Raw genomic sequence first — 21,362 nt, forward strand, 5'->3', positions numbered from 1 at the left:
CATGTGATCTTTTACCTGCTTTCAATCTCTTAACATAAAACAATAGAGGATAAAAAGTTTTATTAGTTTCCCATTTCAGTCTTCATTTCTTTCATGAAGGAAATTCAGCTCTATAAAAACCTAACCTACCTAGTTTTCACAGACTCGCTTATCTTTAGACCAACATATCCAGCTTTGTATCCCCATTTATTACAGTATTATATATATGTTTAAAGGGGTTGTCCTATTGCTTGCTATTACTATCAGTGGTTAGCACTGTAGCCTTGCAGAGCTGGGGTCCTGGGTTCAAATCCCACCAAGGGCAACATCTGCAAAGAGTTTGTATGTTCTCTCCGTGTTTGCGTGGGTTTCCTCCTACACCCAGATAGGTGAATTTAGATTGAGAGCCCTAATGGGGACAGGGACCAAAATTGGCAAAACTATGTAAAGTGCTGTGGAATCTGTTGGAGCTATACAAATAAAAGCATTATAGGCTATGTACACACAATGTCAAAAATAGAGAAAAGGCGGCCGATGTTGATATTATTTTTAAAAAAGTCTGTTATTGTCGCAATTTAACTGACTGCAATGGCAATGCATTGAAGTCAATGGAGAGACGGACGTCCAATGCACACAATGTATTGAGTAATGGACGTTTTTACCGCAGATGTCAAAATATTGAACATGATCATTATTTTTGGACGTCTTTCGCAAACAGCGGACTTTTTTTATTAGTTGTTCACACACAGTTTTTCTTTTGTCACGATCTTTCTCCGTTGCCAAAGGGCGATTAGTAATCCCAAACTAGAATAATGTACCAACAGCCGTCATTGCACTAAAGGGAGGCCAGGCTGCTAAATGACGTCCGTTATTTTAGACTCAAAATGACGGACGTAATTTTAAACAGAGCTCAAAAACCATAAGTAATAATATTGGTAAAAGGCGGTCGTTTTGTTAAATAGACGTCCACTAATAATGATCATGATGATGGCCGCCTTCCCCATATTATTACTTAGTGGGAATATAGCCATACTGTGTAAACATCATGGGGCGCGGGGGGGCTCTGCATTAACTAAAGTGTAGAGCGAACAGAAACAGGCTCTCTCATTGGCAGATTCAGGAGATTCACTGCAGGGGAAAAGATCCGGTGTCTGTAGCTGATTCCTGGGGTCTCAGACCCAAGGTGATTGGCTAATAGCTGCGGACGCTTCCATGTTATAAAGCTACATGTCATTAGACATCTTTCTTAGTAATTGACGATCCTAGTACGTAATAAAATGTATAGCTTTCCAGGAAATCAAGCTAAATGTATCACATGTAGTCAGGATGTTCATGATACCACTATTGGCTGTACTGCTGTACGGTGAGATTGTTTCATGTTTGTCATTTTGTACTCTGCACATGAATGATCTCCCATGTCTGTATACAGTCAGTTTTTGGTGTCTTTGGTCAAGATTATTATATTTTTGGCTTTGTGGTTATTATTATTGTTATTATTATTATTTTTTATTTTTATTTTATTTATTAAAAACATAACACTATAACAATTCATAATAAATGGATGAACAAACAATGAACCAGGGCTGAAAGAATGTTAAAAACAGCAAGCGAACAAGAAGGGACAGCAACAGGTGGACTCAACAAATTAAATAAATATGGACACAATGTGAACACGAGATGAATCATATATCAGTTAAAGTGCAAAGTGCTGGAAAGTAATACATAGAGACCTATCAATGCATAAATAAGTCCATAGTAGACATACATAGAAAATTATTTCTTAAAGGGTAATACCACTAGTGATGGAATGTCCGGGTGTCCACTGGCTGCCCCCACCCCGGCGCACGTTTCGGTGTAGCCTTTTTTATTTTCCAGTAGAGGGTAGGGCTTTAACACTATTCTGCCCATAGCCAAAAAAAGACAAACAAACAAAAATGATACCCTACCCCTGCCCTCAAATTTCCAGATTTCCACAATTTTCCCTTGTAGAAGGGCAGACCTGGGTCAGCATGGCACATCACTCTCCTATTATCTAATTGACGTACCTACTTATCCCCCCTCACCTTACCTCACCCTCTATCCTATCTCAACTACTCGGAACGCCGACCCACTCCACCTATAACCCTACTACATTCCAACGTATCCCATAACTCCCACACCCTCCAATTCTTACATTTTCCAACCGTCCCTGGGGATATTATTATTGTTATTATTATTGTTATGTATTTATTCTAAGTAAAAATCTGTTACATATACTGTACTGTGCAAAAGTTTTAGGCAGGTGTAAAAAAAAAAAAACTGCAGCCAAGTAAGAATGCTTTCAATTTGTCTAACTTTGCTCATGTAATAACATATTAAAAAATAGATTTTTGCCCAGAGTTCTCCTTTAATGTTTATTGTTCTCTATCAACACAAAGAAAATAATAATAAGAGAAATCTAAATCAAATCAATATTTGGCGTGGCCGCCCTTTGCCTTCAAGGCAGCATGGATGAATTTGAGATGAGGTCTCCGTGGGAGCCATATCATCACTTCCAGGACTCCTTCTTCTTAATAACCCAAAAGATAGTTCCTAATGACATCGGCTGTGGGTACAAAATAAAAACTCTGAGCTAATCAGACACCTTCCTGATGGGAGACATCTTTGCAGCATTTTTTTTTTTTTTTACACCTGCCTAAAATTTGCACAGTACTATACTTCTCTATAGAATTAAATGTTATGGCACCTGAAATATCTTATAATAGTAGCAAGAGATTGACTGCGTATTGTATATAATGCATTAACATATTCATATTACCTTTGTATTGCTTTAATAGATTTTTTATATCGATTTGTAAAGCTGTTCTGTCCTGAAATACAAGGTATCTTTATAGTAGACACCAAGGGGGGCAATTATTAAGTCCGGCGTTTTTTACGCCGGACTTGAAAATACCCCCGCAGCTCCGGCGCTACGGAGATTTATGTAGAGGCGGACTGCCTCTACATAAATCCCGTGCGCGCGGGTGCGCACCGCTGAAAACCTACGCCAGCTGAGGACTGGAGTAGGTTTTCGGCGTATATTTGGGCGGAGCGGATGGTAAATCGCGCGGACTCCGCGCCCTCCGTTCCGCCCACTACACGCCCCCTTTCCGCCCCCCTGGCTTTCTCGGCGGAAAGTGCCGATTTGCGAATATTTTATTCGCAAATCGGCCATTTGCGTATAAAAAAATACGCAAATCGGCACTTTCCGCCGAAAATCATCCGTTCGCAGGATGATACATGTGGCCCCAAGTATCTGTTGAAGGTTGGTTCTCTGGTTCTCTAAATGCAACCATTAATGTATGAAGGTTTTCTGGTTGCCAAGGCTATGCCTAGGGACATGTATAATACATCTGTACTGCAAATATATTCTATATATATATATTTTTATTCCCCACAAATGTCAAACTGTAATAGCTAAAATAGAGTAGAGGAGAAATTGTACTCCTTGTCTACATATGTACGTGTCACTATATGTACCCATGGAAACCACATTAAAAACATCCATCGTTTCCATTACTGGCTGCATTAAGAGATGGGAAGAATACTGCAAAACAGGAAAAGGATTTATATTACAAAGTGACTATTATATTAATGCTAATATTAATTTATTGCACTACTATTATTATTATAATTATATGTATTTACCTTTTATTTCATTGTTATAACTGGATGTTATCACATAAATCTCATTTGTAATAAATATTAGGGGGAAAACTATTTCTCTAGCTCCATCATCTAATATAATAGCATTTGACCTTAATCTATAGTTCTAATTTAGTTCTCTTATCTCACGCCATTCATATTAACCTGATGACGCAGGTTATATATATATATATATTATTGAAATTGATTATTCAGAAATTATACACCATTCGTGTAAGCTGCATATGGATTAACAGAACATAGTTGCAGCGGTGACCGTTTTGACGTCAACTCCAAAGAGTGTCAATTCCTTTGCAGCGCCACCGCAGGACCAACAAAGCATTACAGTATTTATTTATTTACATTATTATTTTCATTATTTAGTTGAATAGCCTGTGTAATGCACAGAGGGACCAATCCTCCAGAGAATGAGATGCTTGCCTTAGTTCATTTAGGATTATTTTAAATTGTGTTCTCTAAACCAGACAAGACCCAAAAATGCTCAATATGCACAAAGTCTGAGATGCTGCTTTCCTGGTCTTTTCTACCAGAAAACTTAGAAACATAGAAAACTGTGCTGTGGGCAGAAAATCACACTCTTCATCGAGTCTAACTTTTTTTTTTCATTTTAGGATAGATATATGTTTATTCCAGACATGCTTACATTCAGTTGCTATAGATTTGCCAACCACAACTGCTGAAAGTTTATTCCAAGAATCTACTACTCTTTCAGTAACATTTTACCTTTGATCCTCCTCCCAATAACCTCAGATTGAGCCCTCTTATTTTGTGTTCAGTTTCTTATTAACAAGATTTGACTTTTATTTAACCCTTTAACATATATGAAGGTTTCAACCATGCCCCCCCCCCCTTTCTCTTCTTTTCTCCAGACTATACACCTGACACTCTCCACCATTTTTGTAGCCCGTCTTTGGACCCGTTCTATTTTATCAATATCCTTTTTTAGGTGAGGTCTCCAGAACTGGACACAGTATTGTAGATGTGGTCTTACTAGAGCTCTATACAGCGGGATCACAATCTCCCTCTTCCTACTGGTTATGCCTCTAGCTATACACCCCAGCATATGATTTGCTTTCCCTACCACCTGGTTGCATTGTTGTCTGTCACTGTATGTCAAATTACAATTATTGAACATGTCCTAGGTGTCATGACTATACTACATATCCCTCAAACATCGGGAGACACGTTCTCTGACTTAACACTGGCATACACAAGACTTAGAAAATTACTAAACTAAATAGCATGCTTACAAAATGTAGTGTTTCTCCAGAACAAGACAGTGACATCAGGGTTATGTGTAGTTTACTGTGCTGGGTAAGCAGGTCTATGTGCTCTCACGTCTCCCTATCTCACGACTACACTACATATCGTAGAATCTTACACAAAAAGAACCTACAATACACATGTAATAAGATTATAATGCCGCGATTAACATGTCAGAATGTTTGCCCTCTGTGATTCTTTACAGTGTATACACTCTGTTATCAATTTGTCCTAACTTTTTGGAAAGATTACAAACATTTGTTTTTCTACCTCTTACGTAATGTTATTGGCATGTGGGATTTAAAGGGGTATTACCATCATATATAATTATGGCAGTGTGATAGGGTCTACTATCACCTCCCTCTAACTATAGGGAAAATGGGGAGTGGGGGATCCTATGACTTATATTTATCTTTTCACAGCAGGAGGCAGCACTCCGTATAGGCTGCAGTGACTGCACACTGTGGGAGCTGTGCAAAGAGACAAGCATTTTCTCCTGTTAACCACTGTGGTCAGCATAAGCAAACTGTCGACCATTCTTTATTGTGTTTTGTCTGTCTGTCTTGTCTTTGTGTCCCACCTAGCCAGTGCAGGGACTGACGCCCAGTTGCTCGCCGCCATCTTAGGGCGGATTGTGGCAAATAGGTAGAGGACAGTGGGCGGGGCTGAGCTTAGGGCTCACTGTCTTGTATTGTCCAGCTATCCGGTTCCTGACACTTGTCTCTTGTCATACATTTGTAGGATATGTTTTACATTCTTTTCATTAGTTTTAACCATGTTATCCAAATATAAGCAGATAACAATGTTGCCTAGCTTGTGGCCATAGGAGACTTCCAGATATTGATGCCGCAACCAGTACCTATGTCACCCAACAATTCAGGGTCAGCTCCCCAATCATTGTGGTGTCACATTTAGACTCTGACCCTCTACTTCTACCCTATCATATATATGTAGGACCTGTAGGTCAGCAATATTTCTGACCCCTGCTTTTTGCAATGATGGCAGTGCTTGGGTGTGGCATGTTTATGGTTGTGTATGGTTTAAAGGTTGTGTATGAAGACTAAACTTATAATAACACATATAACATACATAGTAGTTAAAGATAAGTTCGCAAATATTCACGAATTGCATACAAACTATTTTTTTAAAATTAAAACAGGCAAACTATAGTAGCTACAATACTCGGACTATTACAGAGCAGTGATTTTTTTCAACAGCTGTTGCTGTGACAGTGTCAAAATTAAAAAATGTAATTTTTTTTTTTTTTTTAAATGTCAATTAGCCTTTCAATCCTTCAATTTTCACCAAGGACTGTAGTGGACGTTGGTGGATCAGCAGCATAATATCAATTTTCTCCCAGGACAGCAGTGGACATTGGTAAATGAGCACCCAGTGAGGTATTAAGATGGACACTGTGTGACTTCCTATAATGCACACCCAGTACCCAGTGACTTGGTATACTGGACAGCAGTCACCCAGTTACTTGGTATACTGGACAATGGCTTCACTGCTCCCATAGAAAACCACCCACAATACACCCTCCTCTCCTCCCTGTCCCTATCTCTCTGTATTTCTCTCCCTGCTCTAACTGCCTGCTGCAACCTGCTCTCCACTATACACAGCCGACTGACCGCCTCCAGGAAGCCAATCATCTTATACAGAGGGTGAGGGGGAGGTGCTGACAGCACAGTGGGGCTTACAGGTGATTGGAAGGGTGCTAGGGATTATGGATAACCCCTTGCTCCCGCCAAAAGACAGTGCTGTAAATAAGTTTAGAGAACTTACAAATCTGGCGAATTCGCAAATCGATACGAAGCAAATTTAATGCCAGATTCCCTGCGAATCAGAATTCAAGATTTAACAGAGAAAGGTGACAAAAATGGACGTTAGTGTCAGGGCTGCGGCGGCGTCCCGCGCTCTGGACCGCCGCTGCACCCTCTCACCCTGTCCTGCAGCCGCCGGTGTCCACATGCAGGGACCCGGTGCTGCTGCCACTTCGGCCCCTGGGGGCGCCTCACCTCGCCCCGCTCCTGTCCGTCGCTGTGCCGGCCGGTGCGCGCGTCCCCGCCTCCTAGGGCGCACGCGCGCCAGCTGTCTCAGAGTTAAAGGGGCAGTCCGCCCCTAATTGGTTCTCGCACATCACACTCTCCTATAAGTTCCAGCCCTGCCCCACTACAGGTGTTGGAGCCTCTACATGCTTCCCATAGCGTTTGGCCCAGCTTCCTGTTGTTCCTGACTTCAGTCCTTGTTCCTAGTTCCTGTCCGCTGTCCCGGTCCCTAGCCCCTGTCCGCTGCTTACCCATTGTTCCTGAGTACTGCCTGGGGGTCGCCTGCCACAGCAAGTCCATCCTGCCTTGCGGCGGGCTCTGGTGAAAACCAGCGGCCTCTTAGACTCCGCTCCCTGGTGCGGTTACTGCCATCGCTAGTGACGGTTCAGTGGATCCACGACTCCAGGCGTTACAGTTAGCATTTTATTATGTATGACTTATGACATAAAGCACTGCCCGTGTTGTTTTAAAGTCTTAGTGAACAATTTCTGCACTGAACTAAAAAGCAGAAGAAAGATCAAAGTAGGGAAGTGAATGAAAGGTGGAAAGCTAAGCAAACAACATGAGCGGATGTCACCTCAAGCTATCAACTGAATTTTCCTTCCAAATTAAGTAGATGGGATTTTGAGAACCTTGTTTTTTCCTGTACGTATATTTACCTTGCAAACTTGTGGAGGTGAGGTCACCTGCACACGCATTGAAGTGTCAGTCCACTGTTAACTGTCCCGTCAGTAAGTCTAGGTGACACAAATTACCTTTCTCCTCTGCCTGATATGATATCACTTGCTAATAACCTGATCCAATGGTAGATCATGGAATATCATATTCAGCAACTTTCTCCGACTCTGAACACTCAGCATTTGATTTCCTGCGGCTGCAGAAGTTGGATGCTGCCCTAGGGCTGCCAGGAAAACATGGATACAGCTCATGGCTGTGTCTGTGTTTTCCTGGACTCTCTAGGGCGGCATCCACTGCAGCCGCAAGAAATGAAATGCTGAGTGTTCAGAGTCGGAGAAAGTTGCTGAATATGAAGAGTTTGACAGATCTGCTGAACAATACCTATGGAAGCTTACATTTGTATTTAGTAGTTCAGCCTGTTGCAGGGAATATTCATCTCATGTTAGCATTTTCATTACATGCACACAGCTTTTTCTTGTTCTCTAAGTTTCTGTTGTGCATTGATGGCCACAATAGCTTAGCATGCGGCTGATGGATCCATTATAAGTCAAGAGATGAATCCTATCCGTCATGGCTTCTGTAAGAATGGAAGTTATGGCACCAGTGTAAACAGAGGCTTAAATGTCCGTTACACTACATCATAAACCTATGTATGAAGATGGAGCTATAGGAAAGGGACAGAATATAACGTAACCCCATAGTCTAAGGTATAGAAAAATGACTGCACAGTAAACTGATGTATTATGTGACAGTGATTTACGCTGTCAATGTTACTGTTATGCCGTACCACACTGATATAAATACATGTACAGCACTCACATCACATCTACAAGAAATGTGAAACCAGGAGGAGCTATTCACTTACAGGTCAAGAGGGCAAACAGTGACGGCTGTCAGCCAAATTTCTCTCAATTATCTATCTATTTTCTATCTATCTATCTATCTATCTATCTATCTATCTATCTATCTATCTCCTATCTATCTATCTATCTATCTATCTATCTATCTATCTATCTATCTCCCTATCGATCTATCTCCTATCTATCTATCTCCTATCTATCTATCTCCTATCTATCTATCTATCTATCTATCCATCCATCCATCTATCTATCTCCTATCTATCTATCTATCTATCTATCTCCTATCTATCTATCTATCTATCTATCTATCTATCTATCTCGTATCTATCTCCCTATCTATCTATCTATCTATCTATCTATCTATCTCCTATCTATCTATCTATCTATCTATCTATCTATCTATCTATCTATCTATCTATCTATCTCCCTATCTATCTATCTATCTATCTATCTATCTATCTATCTATCTATCTCCCTATGGATCTATCTGTCTCATATTTAGCGATCGATCTATCTATCTTTCTCTCTCTCTCTCTCTCTCTATCATACATATACATTGATGCCAAGGGGTATACACAAGGGGACCATAAAAGTGACATCATTCTGGGGGTGGCCACTGCTGGTATAATGTTAGCTGTTGGGTGTCAAACAAGCGATTTCTGTTTGATACCTACTAGTGTTTTTATTTGCAATATAATTAGAAACTATGTTTGATGTTTGATGTCTGTATCGAATGTGTCCTTTAGTTACCTGGCACATAGTAAGGCTAGGTTCACACTGCGTTTTTAGCATCCGTTTAACGGATCAGTTTTTTGCAAAAAACGGATTGCAAAAAACGGATGCATTTGTGTGCATCCGTTTTTGATCCGTTCTTCCATTGACTTCCATTATAAAAAAAAACCGGATCAAAACGGATGCGTTTTTTTTTTACGCACAATAAAGTACTGTTGACACTACTTTTTTGACCGCTAAAAAAAACGGATCCGTTAAACGGATGCTGAAAACGCAGTGTGAACCTACCCTAAGCTCAAGGATGGGTTCCATGCCATGGCAACCAGGCTGAGGGTTGTATCCTCCACAGATCATGTTCTCGGGGTTTCCTAAGGCTGCGATCACAAGTTGAAGATATACAGCATATTTTTGATGAGGTGCTGCCTTTTGGTGGCAATACTGCAATGATGTGGTATATATATGTGCCTTGGATTACGAGCATAACTCTTAAACCAAAGCAAATTTTGCCATAAGAAACAAGCATTTAGAAACAGCTGAATGTGTCATATTATAAGTTACTGTACAGTGCAGCAAACAGCGTGTAGTGTATAATGTATAGTAAGTGCATAATCCTGAAAACGCAGAAGCCGTTTGTAGATACAGGATGGAACTGCAGATCCCCATAATGCAGTAGCGTAGTACAACAGGCTAGAATAGAGAATTTTTATATACAATAGTTCCAAGGGACACACAATGTTTACCTTGGTCTCTGCCTAGCAGAGTTAATTAACCACAGTTACGTCCAAAATATATCACAATCAATAGCCTTACTATAGAACAATTACACAACACAAAGCTAGATTCTTAAACATTAACAATTTTTATTAGCATAAAAAATATTTTTGTGCAAAAAAGGATCCAGTAATTAAAGACAGCCAAGAGACCATGAATGTAAAAAGTCACATAATCATAGCAACATATATTATGTAAGCGTCCAAATAATTGTATATAGCCATGCAGTGTATCCACATGGCCTCCTAGGTAAACTGCATGTAACTCTACCTAAACAATGCAGTATCCAAAAGATCATAAGGAGCGCTTACTCATCGTGGTATCTGGCGTCCGCTACCCCGACACACGTTTCGCGTTTGGCCGCTTTCTCAAGCGGTATCTGGTGTCAGAGGTCTGTGTGGTCACATGACAGAAATGGGAAGGGGTGTGTGTTCAGCATGGGCCAATCAGGAAGTGAGAATTACAGAGCTGTGCAGGAGGACAGTGACAGAAACTTTACATACAGCAGTGTGAATGACTGAGTGTAAGTGCAGGCACATTATAGCAGCAGTGTGTATAGCTGAGTGTAAGTTCAGGCACATTATAGCAGCAGTGTTTATAGCTGAGTGTGAGTGCAGGCACATTATAGCAGCAGTGTGTCAAGCTGAGTGTAGGTTCAGGCACTTAATAGCAGCTATGTGTATAGCTGAGTGTGAGTGCAGGCACATTATAGCAGCAGTGTGTATAGCTGAGTGTGAGTGCAGGCACATTATAGCAGGAATGGTGAGGATGGGAAACACAAGGGCTGACAGAGACTTCAGGGAGCATAAAGGAATGAGCAGGGCAGATGTGAGCACATTATAGCAGCACTCTCTGTCCGTGAAGAGAGAGGTTACAGCTATGAAGAGGTTTTCTCCACAGTCCTGTCCCCTGATGCAAGCCCCAGCCTGAAGTGGATCTGCTGATTTGGAAGGTGAGGGAGACTTCTTGGGTCAGAGTACAGTGCTGTAGACACCGCTATGCAGACCATACCCCTTCCCCACTCCCATCCAGTATAGGGAGCTCCTAAACCAAAGCAATGCTCTTAATCAAAGTTACAATTTTGAAAAATGTGAGCTTTTCTTGCAAAACGCTCTCAATCCAAGTTTCTCTTAAACCAAGGTACCACTGTGTATGTATATAATATATATCAGAGATGAGCGAACCCAAGCATGCAGCATTTGATTACCAGTATCTGCAGAAGTTGGATGCAACCCTAGGGAGTCTTGGAAAACATAGTTACAGCCTATGGTTGTATCCATGTTTTCCATGCAGCCTTAGGGCTGCATCCATGCATCCAGCTTCTTCAGCCACCTGTAATCAAATGCCACATGCTCAGATTGAGACAAAAATTGATTATTAAAGGGGTTATCCAGCGCTACAAAAACATGGCCACTTTCCCCCTCTCTTGTCTCCAGATTGGGTGGGGTTTGTAACTCAGTTCCATTGAAGTAAATGGAGCTTAATTGCAAACCACATCTGAATTAGAGACAAGAGAGGGGGAAAAGCGGCCATGTTTTTGTAGCGCTGGATATCCCCTTTAACCGCTGTAAGTCTGCTCTTAAATAAGTTCGCCATAATACTAGCCTTCTGTTTATCACACAATGCAGTTTCTAATTTTTATTCAAGTTTTACATGCTTTTTTTTAAGGGTTCTATAACTTGAAAAATAAAATAAAATAATTGACAACTTTTTCACATGTAAAGTTTTTTTTCTTTCAAGTGACAGGGACACTTTAATACAAACAAAGATTAAATCTAAAAAAAGGTAGGTAAGTTGTGAGGGTAGGTTTACGCTAGCCTAATATGGTTGCATTTTTATGTCCATATTATAGCTAAAAGTCCTGGCCCAAGCACAAATCTGATGCTCCAAAGTGACAGCTCCCGGTCACTGACCATGGGTTGAAATTATTTGCACCTTACAAGTATTGTCTAGTAAGTAAGAAATTGAGTAATTGTGAACATTTCTATGAGCTATTCAATGTACATGTTTAGAAGAGAACACTGTGTAAACATAGGATCACTCGGTTTTGACATTTGAATATGTTTGTTCACACAGAAAAAAGCAGGAATGTATGAGCAGGTAAAAGATGTAATGGGATTTACTGTTAACCAGTGATAACCTGACCGGTCATACACAATATACAGTATACACAATATACAGTATGCAGGTTTATTGCAATTGAGAGAGGAAAATAAGTCACCATCAAAGGTACCTGACTGCAGCCTACTTTCCAAATGAGCAAAGGATGGTTTATGATTGTCATGGCCGCGGCGGCGTCCCGTGCTCCGGGACGCCGCCGCAACCGCCATCCAGGTCAGGCAGCCGCCGGGGTCCTGGTGCAGGGACCCGGCGCTGCTGTGTGTTCGGCCCCTGGGGGCGCCTCACCTCGTCCCGCTCCTCCTTCCGTCTGTGCCGGCCGGCGCGCGCGTCCCCGCCTCCTCGGGCGCGCGCGCGCCGGCTGTCTCAGATTTAAAGGGCCAGTCCGCCCCTAATTGGTAGTTGCACACAATCACTCCCTATAAATCCCAGCATGCCCTGTCCCCTGTGTTGGAGCCTCTACATGCTTCCCATAGCGTTTGGCCCAGCTCCCTGTTGTTCCTGTTACCTGTCCGCTACCTGGTCCCTAGTCCTTGTTCCTGATTCCTGTCCGCTACCCAGTCCCTACTCCTAGTCCCTGGTTCCTGCTTCCCGTCTCTCTGCTGTTCCTGTGTCCAGCCTGTCACCTGCGGTACGCTTACACGCCACTGTCAGTACCTGCTCCTGTCACGCCTCGCCTGCCGTCACCAGCAACCAAGCCAGGGGTAGCGACCTGGGGGTCGCCTGCCGCAGCAAGTCCATCCCGCCTTGCGGCGGGCTCTGGTGAAAACCAGCGGCCCCTTAGACTCCGCTCCCTGGTGAGGTTTGTGCCATCGCTGGTGCCGGTTCAGTGGATCCACTACTCCGGGCGTTACAGTAAGGTTAAAAGGAAGACACAATGACACCGGCACCAACCTGCACTCTGCCCCCGACCCCGACTACAAGGTGCCAGGGATGGCAGATCGCTGCACAGATGAAGGCTTCGGGGCAATCACCTTAGATGATAAAGGAGTCATGCATTATTTCCGAGGAGATTCAGAATGGATGGGGTTCCAGGGGCCAACGTGCGGTATAAATGAGAGCTGGGCCGGGGTGACCTTACCTATCGATGCCGCCTTCAGGAACTACAACGAGGAAAAGCCACAAGAGCACCAGAGGATCTATCTCTTCAAGGGCTCCCAGGTCTGGAGTTTCTTTGAAGGTAATTTGGTGAGTGGTTTCCCTCGTCCGATCAGCCAAGAGTTCCCTGGAATTCCTGATGACCTGGACGCAGCCGTAGAGTGTCACCGGGGCGAGTGCCGGACGGACAGTGTCATCTTCTTCAAAGATGACACGGTATATATCTACAGCTATGTGGAGAAGCCGGCGGTAAAGCAGCGGCACTGGGCGGCCCTGGGGAGGTGCACGGCTGCCGTCAGGTGGCTGGAGAGATATTACTGCTTCAGTGGCATCAACTTTACCCGATTTGATCCGGTGAGCGGGCAGGTCCTGTCGCCACGACCGCTGGACACCAGGGATTACTTTGTCAGGTGTCCGGGGAGAGGACACGGACACGCTGCCCGACACAACGTCACGCTTACGGCCATCAACAACCGCTGCAGCAATAGATCTTTTGAGGCCTTCAGCTCTGATGACAAGTCCCGTATCTACGCCTTCCGAGGAGGCTGGTACTTCCGAGTGGACAGCAATAAGGATGGATGGCACGCCTGGCCTCTCAATCACACCTGGACTAACCTGCAGGGGGCAGTAGATGCCGCTTTCACCCATGAGAATCGGATGTATTTTATTCAGGGATCTCAGGTCATTGTTTACTTGTCAGCTCAAATATACATCCCGATTGCAGCGTATCCAAAGGCCATAGAGGAAGAATGGGAGGTCCCGGGGGTGACTGTAGTGGATGCCGCCTTCACCTGCCCGCACTCCAGCGACTTATATCTCATCAGGGGAAATAAGCTCACACAGGTGGACCTGGTTTTTCGGAAACGCTCTGGAGAAGACAAGACCATCATCCACGAGGAGCTGGACAGCGCTATGTGTACCACCCATGGCTTGTATCTCTTTCATGGTCCGTCCTTCTACCACTACAAAGATGTGGAGGAGAGGTCCTGGGAACCCGAGGCTAACATCCTGGATAAAGATCTCATCAAGGGGTTCCTGCAGGCAAGAAAGAGGGGGAGGCCAAAGGGGGGGGGTACTGTCATGGCCGCGGCGGCGTCCCGTGCTCCGGGACGCCGCCGCAACCGCCATCCAGGTCAGGCAGCCGCCGGGGTCCTGGTGCAGGGACCCGGCGCTGCTGTGTGTTCGGCCCCTGGGGGCGCCTCACCTCGTCCCGCTCCTCCTTCCGTCTGTGCCGGCCGGCGCGCGCGTCCCCGCCTCCTCGGGCGCGCGCGCGCCGGCTGTCTCAGATTTAAAGGGCCAGTCCGCCCCTAATTGGTAGTTGCACACAATCACTCCCTATAAATCCCAGCATGCCCTGTCCCCTGTGTTGGAGCCTCTACATGCTTCCCATAGCGTTTGGCCCAGCTCCCTGTTGTTCCTGTTACCTGTCCGCTACCTGGTCCCTAGTCCTTGTTCCTGATTCCTGTCCGCTACCCAGTCCCTACTCCTAGTCCCTGGTTCCTGCTTCCCGTCTCTCTGCTGTTCCTGTGTCCAGCCTGTCACCTGCGGTACGCTTACACGCCACTGTCAGTACCTGCTCCTGTCACGCCTCGCCTGCCGTCACCAGCAACCAAGCCAGGGGTAGCGACCTGGGGGTCGCCTGCCGCAGCAAGTCCATCCCGCCTTGCGGCGGGCTCTGGTGAAAACCAGCGGCCCCTTAGACTCCGCTCCCTGGTGAGGTTTGTGCCATCGCTGGTGCCGGTCCAGTGGATCCACTACTCCGGGCGTTACAATGATGAAATTTAAAGGGGTTGTCTGACGCCACAAAATGCCCCCCCCCCCCCCCCCAAATCAGGTCAAGTTTATTGAATTAGTGAAAAAGCACATCACATATATAAACACCCACTGCATACCAACTGTAGTGGAGCAAATTGTTTCCAAATATAAATATAAACATAAAACAATATACTAATTAACATATTGCCCTGGATAAGCCAGCTACTTCCTCCAATTTCTTTCAACCTTAGGAGCTTTCCTCTTAACAAATACCCTTCCCACAAAATGTTTACATATCGACTGTACAGACGAAAGCAATCTGTCAGCATTATATCATACTCAGAGCTGCAGACATGGACAGACGGATGGCAGAGAGATATAACAAACTATAATGGTCTCTTAGCTAATGACTGCAGAGTTATAAAATCATGTTTTTCTTGTAAGGGCCCTATTACACGGGGCGATTATCATGCAAAAAATCATTAAACGACAACTCCGGCACTGATAAAAAAAAAAACTGAACTGAAGCTCCAGTGGGTGTCTTTGTTTTTTCTTCACTTCCTGGTTTGGGCTTTCCCATGATGCACTTTGCCTTCTGTGATGTCTAACTGACTCTGTAAAACTGTTAGATGGCTTACATCTTGCTCAGCCAATCAGAGCTGAGCAACCTGAGTCATCTGACAAAGGGAGGCTGGCCTAAAAGGGCTTGGACCCGCCTCTCTCTTGATGATATCACTGTCACAAAATGGCTGCCACAGAAAAGCCTGGGGTCAACAGTCATTAGGTAAGAATAAGTTCACTTCCTGGTGGGAGGTTGAGGGGGGAAAAGATAGGGAAGGGGGGCAGATAGGTGATTGAAGCATATTACAAAGTTATATAACTTTGTAATGTGTTTTAATTACTGGGAAAAAGCTTTTCACCAGAGTTCTCCTTTAAATCTTTTGAATTTCAGCGATACGCTTTCCATGTGTACGCAGGAAACAAACAACTAGCGAAATTTCATTAGTGTGTCGTTGATCGCATCTTTTGAGCTGACCCTAAAATCATTATTAATTGTTTGTTTATCTTTCGGTGTATGTATACATTGTTTGTTTGCTGGGTTCAGGAGAAGTAATAAGAATCCTACAGGTGGTGCTAAGCTGCAGCAAGCACTCCCCCATAATTGACCGTTCTCTGTCCTACATGATTGATGTAAAGGGTTTTAACACAGAGCATTGTACATCAATCATCCAGGAGGGGGAGGGGTGCTGGAAGGAGGAGGTGTACATACCTCTATTATTCTCAAGCTTAAAGGAAAACCATGATTTTATAACTTAGCATCAGCTAAGAGTCAGGGATCATTTGGTAGGGTTCTGTTAGACGGGCTAATGGTGGCCCAATCTATAATGTAAATGAGCGCCAATTATCACTCAATTAGCACTCAATTATCGTTTAGCAAGGACTGCACAGACAATGTTAGCCCTTGCTCTAAACTGTTCAACCGGAAGTGTAGACAGGTAATGTATGAACAGTTTATTTAATTGTTAGCCGTTACCTGTGCATTGTTGTATTGCATCATGTAGTGATATGCGGCTGACGGCCAATGATTTTAGGTCTGGACCTAAAAAAAATGATCAGCTAAAAAAACTAAACTCAAAAACAAGAGGACAAAGAAAGAGGTTAGTTGGGGGAAAGATCAGAAACAACGTGAGAAAATATTACTTTACTGAAAGAGTAGTAGATGCATGGAACAAACTTCCAGCAGATGTGCTAGGTAAATCTACAATAACAGAATGTAAACCTGCCTGGGATAAACATATATCAATCCTAAGATAATAAGAAGGGAAATACTAATAGGGCAGACTAGATGGACCCAGTGGCCTTTTTCTGCTGACAATCTTCTGTTTCTATGATTGAAGTGATACTGTCACCACAGTTTTCCTATGTGCTTTTATCATTGTTGGACAGTGTCACTAAGGCAGGGCTTTGAGCCCCCTCTCCCTTTCTCAGTTCAGTGCTGGTATCCACACTCCTCCTGGGGTGACAGTATCGCTTTAAACTACAAACTTAACCGAAACAGCAATGAGGTTCTGACTTTGTTCACTGTACAGTTACTTACCTTGGCCATTTATTCTCAGTGTTAAAAAAATGTTTTTAGGATTCTAACATATTAAAAAACTTAGCTAACAATGACGTGTAGTGCCTAAATGTTTGCCAGAAAAGAACATGCCTATTATACCCTATGGACCTGTTCAGGGCATAGTTAAATCTGGTCAAAGATGAGCCTTTAGGCTATATTCCCACAGCGTATTAGACCGGCCATTCCGTGACCTGGCCTGGTCACGGAACGGCCAGCCTCTAAAAAGATCATCCAGGCCAGTACTGATCTTTCCTGCCGCAGAGTTCTGATGCTGGCGCATCCATGTGCGCCCGCGTCAGAACTCTCCACTGCATACTATTGAGCGTGCGGCCGCAAAAAACAGACATAGTGTCAGAATGCTTATCTGACCCAATATTGTAATAAAGAAAGGTTAATCATAGAGATGAATCCTCCATAAGGAATAGTATTATCTTTAGCCAATATCTGTGTATCTTGTTTATCCGCAGTAAACATATAGAGATTAAGATGACTAAAATTCATATAACTATATTGGTAGCAGACGCAATGTGACGTTTCAGAAAAGCAGTAACAGTAAATTTTATAAAGAAAATCATAAGATATATTTGGCGTTTGTGCCATTTCCAGTGTTTATATGTGACCTTTAAAGACCCAGCTGCACAAAGGACAGATAGGCAGGCGGAGACAGCAAAGGGAAGGTCATTTGTCAACCCTTCACGTGAAGTCCAGCACATTATACAGGCACAAAATAAGCTATTGTTCTATCTTGGATTTTGTCTTTTTTTTGTTTTTTTTTCAGCTGTTTACACTTCACAGGATCTCAGGGACATGTAGCTCTTAGGGTGTGCGTGGAAACAAGAGATGTTTTCAATGTAACATAATATACAGTTTAGATAAAATTACAGAAAGGAGGAAGGACATGTATACTGGAGTGCATACAGTATGTATACAGTGTAACCTCTTCAACAGACTACCTCTATGAGAAGAACAGCCTCATGTAGACGAGATTTTTCTGTCATTTCCAGTGGTCTTATGACCTATACCTACTGTACAGTGTTGGAAGATCATCTGTAAGGGAATTTAGGATAGATAGATAGATAGATAGATAGATAGATAGATATGGTAAATATATATGTGTGTGTATATATATATATATATATATATATACTACATACATAAACCCACATAATTGGAAATAGATAGATAGATAGATATGGTAAGTATATATATATATATATATATATATATTTATTTATTTATTTTCACATCATTGGATGGACACTCGGGGAGATTTATCAAACATGGTGTAAAGTGAAACTGGCTCAGTTGCCCCTAGCAACCAATCAGATTCCACCTTTCATTCCTCACAGACTCTTTGGAAAATGAAAGGTGGAATCTGATTGGTTGCTAGGGGCAACTGAGCCAGTTTCACTTTACACCATGTTTGATAAATCTCCCCAGTAGTTCACATTGAATGATAATAATGATCACTCTTATTATGCCTTATTACAACTTAACCCCTTAGCGACCCATGACGTATCTGATACGTCATGGTGCCGCAGGGGGTGTTCTGAGCGGGGCCCCGGCGGGACCCCGCTCTGAACGGCACCGATCCCGGCTGCAATCTGCAGCCGGGCAGTGCCTCTATTAGCCGGCACGGGTCCCGTTGCCGCGCCGGCTAATTAAGCCCTTCAATGCAGCTGTCAAACCTGACAGCTGCATTGAAGTGCTTTCCTCCGTGCATCCCTGGTGTCTAGTGGCACGGATCTCCCCCCCGCGATGCGATCGCGGGGGGGAGATCCGTTCTTCTGCCCGTGCCGGGCCTCAGCGTCGGAATGACGCTGATCCCGGCTCGGCAATAGATTGCTGTGGCCTGCAGCAGGCCATAGCAATCTATGACCGATCTAATGGATCTTTGCTGTGTATATACACAGCATTGATCTCTATGAGAGATCAGTGATGTTTATATACAAGTCCCCCAGGGGGGCTTCTAGTGTATGTAAAAAAAAAAGTAAAAAAGTGTTTTTATTAATAAAAAATCCCCTCCCCTAATAAAAGTCCAAATCACCCCCCTTTTCCCATTTTATAAATATAAATTAATAAATAAATAAATTAATAAACATATTTAGTATCACCGCACACGTAATCGCCCGAACTATTAATTAATCACATTCCTGATCTCGCACGGTAAACGGCGTAAGCGCAAAAAAATCCCAAAGTGCAAAATTGCGCATTTTTGGTCGCATCAAATCCAGAAAAAATGTAATAAAAAGCGATCAAAAAGTCGTATATGCGCAATCAAGGTACCGGTAGAAAGAACGCATCATGGCGCAAAAACTGACACCTGACACAGCCCCATAGACCAAAGGATAAAAGCGCTATAAGCCTGGGAATGGAGCGATTTTAAGTGACATATATTTGTTAACAATGGTTTGAATTTTTTATAGGCCATCCGATACAAGATAAGTTATACATGTTATATATCATAGTAATCGTAACGACTTGAGGAACATGCATAACAAGTCAGTTTTACCATAGGGCGAACGGCGTAAATGCAAAACTCCCCGAAATCAAAACAAATTCGTTTTTTTTTCAATTTGACAGCGCAAATGATTTTTTTCCGGTTTCACAACATATTTTATGGAAAAATTATGCCTGTATTTGCAAAGTACAATTGGTTTCGCAAAAAATAAGCACTCATATAAGTCTCTAGGTGAAAAAATGCAAGCGCTATGGACTTTTAAACATAAAATGGAAAAAGCAAAAGCGCAAAAACGAAAATTGGCTTGGACCTTAATGGATCTTTCTGTATTGCTACAGTACACATCAGTATTATCACTGTCTATTGTTGTTTGCAAAAGATTCAGTGACAAAATGGTTATAGCAGCTTAAAGAACTGCCTATACTGCTTGTGACAAAACTGATAGATAACTAAATTTGGTAGTTATTTGCCCAAAATAAAGAAAACATGAAATTCATGAAAGCCTCAAGCTTCCAATAAGGATATATCCCCATGCAGGAGATTGGCTGCAGTACTTTCTACCACTGACAATTCACTCCATAGATATGAATAGGGCTGTTTTTGCAGCAGGTATGGATGTATGGAGCAGGTAATATTTATATTATATTATATACGTATACATATATATATATATATATATATATATATATATATATCCAGTATAGACTGGAGAAAAGAAGGGAAATGAGTGACATGATTGAAACCTTTACATAAGGTAAAAGACTACATAAGGTTCAAGAGGGAGATGGGTTTTTTTATATAAAAAAAAGAACAAGAGAGCACAATCTGGGGTTAGTTGGGTAAAAGATCAGAAACAACATGAGAAAATATTACTTTACTGAAAGAGTAGTAGATGCTTGGAACAAACTTCCAGCAGATGTGGTTGGTAAATCCACAGTAACTAAATGTAAACCTGCCTGGGATAAACATATATCTGTCCTAAGATAACAAGAAGGGAAATACTAAAAGGGCCATGTGGTCTTTTTCTCCCGTCAGACTTCTATGTTTCTAAAAGAAATGGCTGCAACAAGTTTGCCACGTGTGACCGTTGGAATATGTTTTGTAAAAATGTTTGCACATGCTTCAGAATGAAACGTATGCATAAGTAAGCCAAATGTGAAGTTAACTGTATGATCACTTTCGATGCTCACATATGTATTAATGGATGTATATTTACATATTCAAAGGTGAGAGTGACAAATGTTATATCAGATGGCTACCATTCTGATACTGACACAAGACAATAGATCTATTAATACTATAATGCACACATCTTGAGGCTATGTTCACACTATGTGAAAACAATGACCGTATTTCATAACAACGGGCGTTCTTGTGCAAATAATGGCCGTTGTTATGAATTACACCCGTTGTTTTTTTTCATAGTGTGAACATTGCCTGAAAGTGGACAAGTTAGGCAAAAAAAAAAAAAAGACAAATTTGTCACTGTGGCACATGCTATGTTATAGGTTTTGAAGATCTTGGCACATGCACTTTTCTCTCCTTTATGCCATCTCTTGGTTAATGTACTTCATATCAAGACATTATAGGAATCCACATGTAATTGGAGATGAGCAAACCTCGAGCACACTCAGGTTTGTCGAAGCCCAACTCTTTGCATTTGATTACCTTTGGCTGAAGAAGTGGGATGCAGGAAGTCCTGGAAAATATGGATACATGGACACTTAGTATATCCACCTTTTTTAGACACTCAGTCTAAGTTTAAAAAACATAATAGGGCTAAGTTCATACATCTT

General features: G+C 42.6%; 1 pseudogene; it reads left to right on the top strand.

The window, feature by feature from the left end:
- Positions 1-12,998: 12,998 nt before the first annotated feature.
- LOC138783751 (hemopexin pseudogene) overlaps positions 12,999-21,362 on the top strand; it is a 57,087-nt pseudogene continuing 48,723 nt past the window's right edge.

This window comes from Dendropsophus ebraccatus, chromosome 1 (assembly GCF_027789765.1).
Source record: "Dendropsophus ebraccatus isolate aDenEbr1 chromosome 1, aDenEbr1.pat, whole genome shotgun sequence".
In the NCBI taxonomy this organism is placed as follows: domain Eukaryota; kingdom Metazoa; phylum Chordata; class Amphibia; order Anura; family Hylidae; genus Dendropsophus; species Dendropsophus ebraccatus.